This window comes from Equus caballus, chromosome 3, assembly GCF_041296265.1.
Source record: "Equus caballus isolate H_3958 breed thoroughbred chromosome 3, TB-T2T, whole genome shotgun sequence".
In the NCBI taxonomy this organism is placed as follows: Eukaryota; Metazoa; Chordata; class Mammalia; order Perissodactyla; family Equidae; genus Equus; species Equus caballus.
The window spans coordinates 81,898,858-81,906,782 of NC_091686.1; the positions used below are offsets into that span (position 1 = coordinate 81,898,858).

The 7,925-nt window shown below is 44.4% G+C and overlaps 1 pseudogene; it reads left to right on the plus strand.

Annotated features, from left to right (window-relative positions):
* The first annotated feature begins 2,302 nt into the window (after positions 1-2,302).
* LOC111773006 (large ribosomal subunit protein eL34-like) lies at positions 2,303-2,650 on the plus strand (annotated as a pseudogene).
* The last annotated feature ends 5,275 nt before the right edge of the window (positions 2,651-7,925 follow it).

Sequence of the window (7,925 nt, forward strand, 5' to 3'; positions counted from 1 at the left end):
CCCAGAGACAAGAAAGTTAGTTTCAGTTCTCACAGCAAACAATTTAAAAACACACATTAAGGGGCTGGCCCAGTGGCACAGTGGTTAAGTTTGCAGGTTCCGCTTTGGTGGCCTGGGGTTTGCCGGTTCAGATCCCGGGTGCGGACATGGCACCGCTCAGCAAGCCATGATGTGGTAGGCGTCCCACATATAAAGTAGAGGAAGATGGACACGGATGTTAGCTCAGGGCCAGTCTTCCTCAGCAAAAAGAGGAGGATTGGCAGCAGATATTAGCTCAGGGCTAACTTTCCTCAAAAAAAAAAAAAAACACATTAAGTGATAAGATTGATGATTCATGGTACATCTACAAGAAAAGATACTCTGCAGCCATTGAATGTAATAATTATTAAAAGTATTCAAAGACATCTTTATATTATATGTTTATGATACAATGTTAAATAAAGATAACAGAAAAGTGTTAACTTACATGGCTGTGACAATGTAAAAACATGTGAGCATGTGGAAGAAAATCTGCTAAGAAAATAATGCTAGGATGGCAAGGTGATGAGTGTTACCAGTCAGGGTCCTAACAGGAAACCGAATCTGTTTCTAAGTATTTAAAACAAAGGGAATTTGAGGCAAAGGATGGTTTACAGAGGTGATGGAAGAGCTGAGAAGCGAAGAAAGGGCAATCAAAGAGCTAGGGATGTGGAACAGGAGCTGGAACCGCTGTAGCCTGTTTAACAGGAGGTGGAGCCGTGGAGGGTCTGGAGCAAAGGAAGAGATAATTGTCCTTACTAAGACTCTACCCAGGACAGAGAGAGAGGGAACTTCTCCCTTCTTCACCACTCCGATCTCTCACCAGTGCCTCCCGTTAACCAAACCCAATCTGACGCCAGCTTACAGGAAGCCTAGGAAACAAAAGCTGGCAAAGGCCAGCCCCTTCAGAGGCAGAGGAGCACAGAAGAGCAGGAAATAGATCTGAGGCCACAGTGAGAGCTTTTTGTTTCCTTCTAAAAATATTTAGAGGCTGGCCCTGTGACCAAGTGATTAAGTTCATGCACTCTGCTTCGGCCGCCCAGGGTTTTGCTGGTTCGGATCCTAGGCACGGACCTAGCACTGCTCATCAAGCCATGCTGAGGTGACATCCCACATAGCACAACCAGAAGGACCTACAACTGGAACATACAACTGTGTACTAGGGGGCTTTGGGGAGAAAGAATGAAAAAGAAAAGATTGTCAACAGATGTTAGCTCAGGTGCCAATCTTAGAAGGAAAAAAAGAATATAAAAATATTTATTTGCTGGTGTTACATTGCTTTTTCAATTCCAATAGAGAAAAAATATAAAGTAAATAATAATCCTCAGAAAGAAAATGCTAAGCCATCTCATACACTGTAAGTTGCACTGTGAACTGGTATAACCTCTTGGAAGGGTAATTTGGCTATGACTCTAAAGATTTCATTTGGGCATAGCCTTGGTCCAACAATTCCACTTCTAAGAATTTACTCTACAGAAATAATTACAAAAATTTGCAAAGATATATCTATAAGGATGTTCATTGTGGCACCATTTGTAACTGAAAAAAACTGGAAACGGGTTTTTTTTGTTGTTAAAGCTTCAGTGCATGGTTGTAGTATCCTGATTGTTAGTTTTAGTTCTCTATGTGAGCCACCACCACAGTATGACAACTGACAGATGGGTGGTGTGGTTCCATGACTGAGAAATGAACCTGGGCTGTGGTGGAGAAATCACCGAATCTTAACCACTAGACCACCAGGGCTGACTTGAAACAAGTTTTTTAATAGTTCGTTATTGGAGAATTGGTTTTTAAGATAGTCATAGACATGTAGTCTCTAAAAAGGACAAAATAAAAGTGTATATTGGTATAAAACGATATCTAAGGGGGCCAGCCCCCTGGCCGAGTGGTTAAGTTCGCACGCTCCGCTTCAGTGGCCCAGGGTTTTGCCAGTTCAGATCCTGGGCGCGGACATGGTACCACTCATCAGGCCATACTGAGGTGACATCCCACATAGCAGAACTAGAAGGACCTACAACTAAAATATACAACTATGTACCTGAGGGCTTTGGGGAGAAGAAGAAGGAGAAGGAGGAGGAGGAGGAGGAGGAGGAGCAGGAGGAGGAGGAGGAGAAGAAGGAGGAGGAGGAGGAGGAGGGGGAGGGGGAGGGGCAGGGAGAGGGGGAGGAGGAGAAGGAGGAGAAGAAGAAAGATTGGCAACAGATGTCAGCTCAGGTGCCAATCTTCAAAAAAAACAAAAAGATATCTAAGGCTCTTCTCAGGCCGGCGTCTAGAGGCATTCAGAATGGTTCAGAGTTTGACATACCATCACAGGCTATCCACCAACACAGCCTCTAACAAAATTAGGCTGTCCTGAACCCCTGGTGATAGAACTGTTTACCTTTATTCCAAGATGGTTGGGAAATCACCAAAATCCATGTGTGGTGTGAGCCCAGGACAACTTTGAGGAGTTCATGCTGTGAAACCTGAAGTTCTTATGAGGTTGTCGAAAATGAAAAAGCCTGTCAGCAGGGCCTATGGAGGTTTCCTGTGTGCTAAACGTGTCCATGACAGGATCAAGCACGCTTTCCTCACTGAGGAGCGGAAAATCATTGTGAAAGTGTTGAAGGCACAAGCAGAGTCAGAAAGCTAAATAAAAATAAATGAAGCTTTTTTAAGTAATAAAAAAAGTCAAAAGGCTTGTTCTGTTCAAAAAAAAAAAAAAAAAAAGATATCAGGGCCGGCCCGGTGGTGCAGCGGTTAAGTTTGCATGTTCCACTTCTTGGTGGTCCGGGGTTCGCTGGTTCAAATCCTGGGTGCAGACATGGCACCACTTGGCACGCCATGCTGTGGTAGGCGTCCCACATATAAAGTAGAGGAAGATGGGCACGGATGTTAGCTCAGGGCCAGGCTTCCTCAGCAAAAAAGAGGAGGACTGGCAGTAGTTAGCTCAGGGCTAATCTTCCTCAAAAAAAAAAAAAAGCTATCTAAGGCACATTGTGCAATTTTTAAAAAGCAAGTTTCAAAACACATGGATAAAGAAAACAGATCAATGGTTACCAGAGGGGAAGGGGGTGGAGGGCTGGGCAGAAGGGGTAAAGGGACACAATGTGGACGGTGATGGATAAAAACTAGACTATTGCTGGTGAACACGATCCAGTCTATACAGAAACTGGCATATGTTAATGTCCACCTGAAATTACACAATGTTATAAACCAATCCGATCTCAATAAAATTTTTAAAAAATGAAAAAATTTTTAAAAAGCAAGTTGCAAACAGAACATGTAGTATGAGCCAGTTTTTAATTTTTAAAAATGGTACATACTGGCGTGAAAACATATCTGGAATACCATTTCAAACTAATTATGGTAATTTGGGAAGTAGGCTGACAGGAGACTTCTGCTTTCAAATAATACTTTTCTTGCTATTTTTATTATAATGAATGCCTTATATATCAGTTGCCTAGATCAGAGTTTCTCAACTTCGGCACTGACATTTTGGGCTGGATAATTCTTCACTGTGGGGGCACTCTCCTTGCATTCTGGGATGTTAGAAGCATCTTGGCCTCGACGTACTGGATGCCAGTGGCACCCCCCATACACCCACAGTTGTGACTGCAGACAATGCAAATGCCTCCTAGGAATATGGTTACCTCACACAAAGACTCAGTTAAATTTGAATTTCAGATAAACAACAAATAATTTTTTTTTTTTGAGGAAGATTAGCCCCGAGCTAACATCTGCTGCCAATCCTCCTCTTCTTGCTGAGGAAGACTGGCCCTGAGCTAACATCCGTGTCCATCTTCCTCTACTTTATATGTAGGACACCTGCCACAGCATGGCTTGCCAAGTGGTGCCATGTCCGTACCCGGGATCTGAACCAGCGAACCCTGGGCCGCCAAAGTGGAACATGTTCACTTAACCGCTGGGCCACTGGGCCGGCCCCTACAACAAATAATTTTTATAAGTTTGTCCCATACCAGATATGAATGTTGTGTCCTATATTTTTATTTGCTAAATCTGGCAACCCTGCCTAGGGAGCAGATTGTCCTGGATGAGACCCACTAGCCTTGGTCTTACACTGCTTCATTGCTTTGACTTTTCTGAGGAGCAATCTTTGTACAGAAACTCCACATCTTTGTCCCTCTCTTCACCATGGAATAGGCATGACCAAAAGGCTGATTGGAAGCCTGTGAAAACCTAAGTCATTTTCCAGTTCCGTTCTCTTGCACCGTCTGCCACCAAACAGTCAATAGTATCTTCCAGAACATTCCCTCACCTGGACTGACTAAGCACCACAGTATTTTTTGAAAGAATCTGCTGGGCCAGACAATTTGGTGTAAAAAATATAAATCATGTCCCCCGGCTCTGGTGAGATCATTTCTAAGCCAGATTAGCCATGCCTACAAAGATTTATGCTCCAAACTTTGAAAAATAAAATGTTAAGACAGAAATTGACAAAGTTTTAATGAAATGTCTGCAAATACATTATGTCAACTTAATAAATTTAGCATTAAAAGGAAAAACTTGTTTTCCTTCCCATGTGGGGAAAAACCCAGTTCTTCCTTACTACGTCTTTCCTTCCTGTGAGTCCCCTTTACTGCTCACGCAGAAGACTTCACTTCTGACACTTGTGGTCACCAAACGTATCCAGCTTTTGCCCCATAATAAGCAACTCTGGGGCTGGCCCGGTGGCATAGTGGTTAAGTTTGGCATGTCCCACTTCGGCAGCCTGGGTTCTCGGGTTTGGATCCCAGGCACAGACCTACACCACTCATTAAGCCATGCTGTGGCGGCAACCCACATCCAAAATAGAGGAAAGCCTGGCATACATGTTAGCTCAGGGCCAATCTTCTTCATCAAAAAAATTTTAAAAAATAAGCAATTCTGTGCCACCAGCTGGGTGTCTTACAGTTGAACTCAATTCTTACGCTATCTACTGGGTCAGATCCCACAGGTTAGGGGCTCAGTCCTGCAAGACTATCCTGCACTACCTCAGACACAGGTCATAAGCTCAGGTTATCACCTGTGCTTCTGACCAACTGGCTATAGATTGGAGGTTCCAACGACCCCCTCCTCAGGTTCAATTAATTTGCTAGTGTGGCTCACAGAACTCAGAGAAACACTTACTTACTTTTATCAGTTTATTAAAGGATATGATAAAGAATACAGATGAACAGCCAGATGAAGAGATACACAGGACAACGTCTGGGAATTGGCACAAAGATTCCAAGCCCTCTCCGGGCACACCACTCTCCTAGCACTTCCACACATTCACCAGCCTGGAAGCTCTCAGAACCCCACACTTTCGGGATTTTATGGAGGCTTCATCACATAGGCACCATCAATCATTAACTCCGTTTTCCGTCTTTCTCCCTTCCCAAGAGAATGGGAGACAGGGCTGAACATTTTAAGCTTCTAATCATGGCTAGGTCTTTCTGATGACAAGCCCTCATCCAGGAGCCATCCAGGAGCCCACCCAGAGTCCCCTCAATAGAACAAAAAACATTCCTACCGCCCAGGAAATTATAAGGGTTTCAGGAGCTCTGTGTCAAGAACAGAAGTCAAAGTCCAGTATTAGGGGGGCTGGCCCCATGGCCAAGTGGTTAAGTTCCTGTGCTCTACTTCAGTGGCCCAGGATTCTGCTGGTTCGGATCCTTGGTGTGGACACAGCACTGCTCATCAGGTCATGCTGGGGTGGCGTCCCACACAGCACAACCCGAAGGACCTACAACTAGGATATACCACTATGTACTGGGGGGCTTTGGGGAGAATAAAAAAAAAAATTGGTAACAGATGTTAGCTGAGGTGCCAATCTTTAAAAAAAAAAAAAAAAGACCAATATTAGAACAGGAGATGCTCCTGGCATTCTTATTCCTTAGGAAATTACAAGGATTTTAGGAGCTCTGTGACAGGAACTGGGGTCAGAGACCAATATACACTTTCTATTATCTCATGAGCATTTATTAAAATGCCATTATGTTAAAAAAAAAAAAAAACCTGGGGCCGGCCCGGTGGTGCAGCAGTTAGGTTCACACATTCTGCTTCAGCAGCATGGGGTTCGCCAGTTCAGATCCCAGGTACGGACATGGCACCACTTAGCAAGCCATGCTATGGTAGACGTCCCACACAGAAAGTAGAGGAAGATGGGCACAGATGTTAGCTCAGAGCCAGTCTTCCTCAGCAAAATGACGGGGATTGGTGGCAGATGTTAGCTCGGGGCTAATCTTCCTCAAAAAAAGAAAGAAAAAACTTATAGGCTTGATTTTCTCACTTCCCAAGAAATCCTGAGTATACAGAAAAATTATTAAGAAATCATAGCTGACAAATTAGTCACTTATAGCTAAGTTTTTTAACAAAAAAAGTGTTAAATCATTGCCCTTTTATATATTATATTATATATAATTTTATATATATAACTTTTTTTGAGGAAGATTAGCCCTGAGCTAACATCTGCTGCCAATCCTCCTCTTTTTGCTGAGGAAGACTGGCCCTGAGCTAACATCCATGCGCATCTTCCTCTACTTTATATGTGGGACACCTACCACAGCACGGCTTGCCACCGAATCGGAACGTGCAAACTTAACCACTGCACGACCTGGCCGGCCCCAGCACTGCTTTTTGAAAAATTCAAAAACATGGGGCTGGCCCGGTGGCGCAGCAGTTAAGTTCACACATTCCAATTCAGCAGCATGGGGTTCGCTGGTTCGGATCCCAGGTGAGGACATGGCACTGCTTGGCACGCCATGCTGTGGTAGGCGTCCCACATATAAAGTAGAGGAAGATGGGCACAGATGTTGGCTCAGGGCCAGTCTTCCTCAGCAAAAAGAGGAGGATTGACAGTGGATGTTAGCTCAGGGCTAATCTTCCTCAAAAAAAAAAACAAACAAACAAAAATTCAAAAACTTGATGAGTCACAGGATGAGGTCCATGAAAAAATGGAAAGAGCCAAAATGCACAACTGGTGTGTAGTTCCAGCTCTGCTATGAATAAACTGTGCAGCACTGAATAATTCATAGTACCACCCTGGGATTCAGTTTCCTCTTAACTCACATGTAAAACCTCGATGGGATTTCTAGGGACTTTCCAGGCCTTATAACCTGTACTTTGACTCTAAAGTTCAGTCATTCCTCAATTTACACTCATCAAGCCACCATTATCTCTTGGTTTAACTAATCTCCCTTTGCTCATTCCTGCTCCTCTGCATTCCATTCTTCATCTATCAGCCTTAAAAAAGTCAACTTTTACAAACGCAAATCTGCTCATCTGAGCCCATCATTGCTCTGCTAAAATCCCCTGGTACCTACACATTTCTTTTAGCACAAGGTTCAGGCTGCTTAAAAAGGCCCAGGAGAGGGCCGCCCGGTGGCATGTGGCAAGCCATGCTGTGGGAGGCGTCCCACATGTAGGGTGGAGGAAGATGGGCGCGGCTGTTAGCTCAGGGCCGGGCTTCCTCAGCAAGAAGAGGAGGATTGGCAGCAGATGTTAGCTCAGGGCTAATCTTCCTCAAAAAAAGGGGGGAAAAAAAAAAGGCCCAGGAGGAGCTGTCTGGCCTGGCCTCGGCCTGAGCTGCCACCTCTCCTTTCACCAACTCCACCATTCATTCCTGCCCATTTCAGTCTCAGCTCCCGCTATGTGCAGTTCCAATGACTCAGAGGCTTCTTCCGGGCCTCAGCACCTAGCCGCATCCCAACGCAGAGACAGTCAGCTTGGGCAACTTGTTCTCATTCTTCAGGAATCCGCTTAAATGTCACGTTTGCCAGGAAGCCTTCACCTGAGCTAGATCAAGTCCTCCTAAGCCTGTATGTGCTCTGTTAGCACCTGCTACTTGGATGTAATTTAGGGGCCCTAAACACCATCTTAATTAGTTAGTTACTTGTGCAACTGATTTCCCTCTCCACACTGTAAATTCTGTAACGTCATTTCTA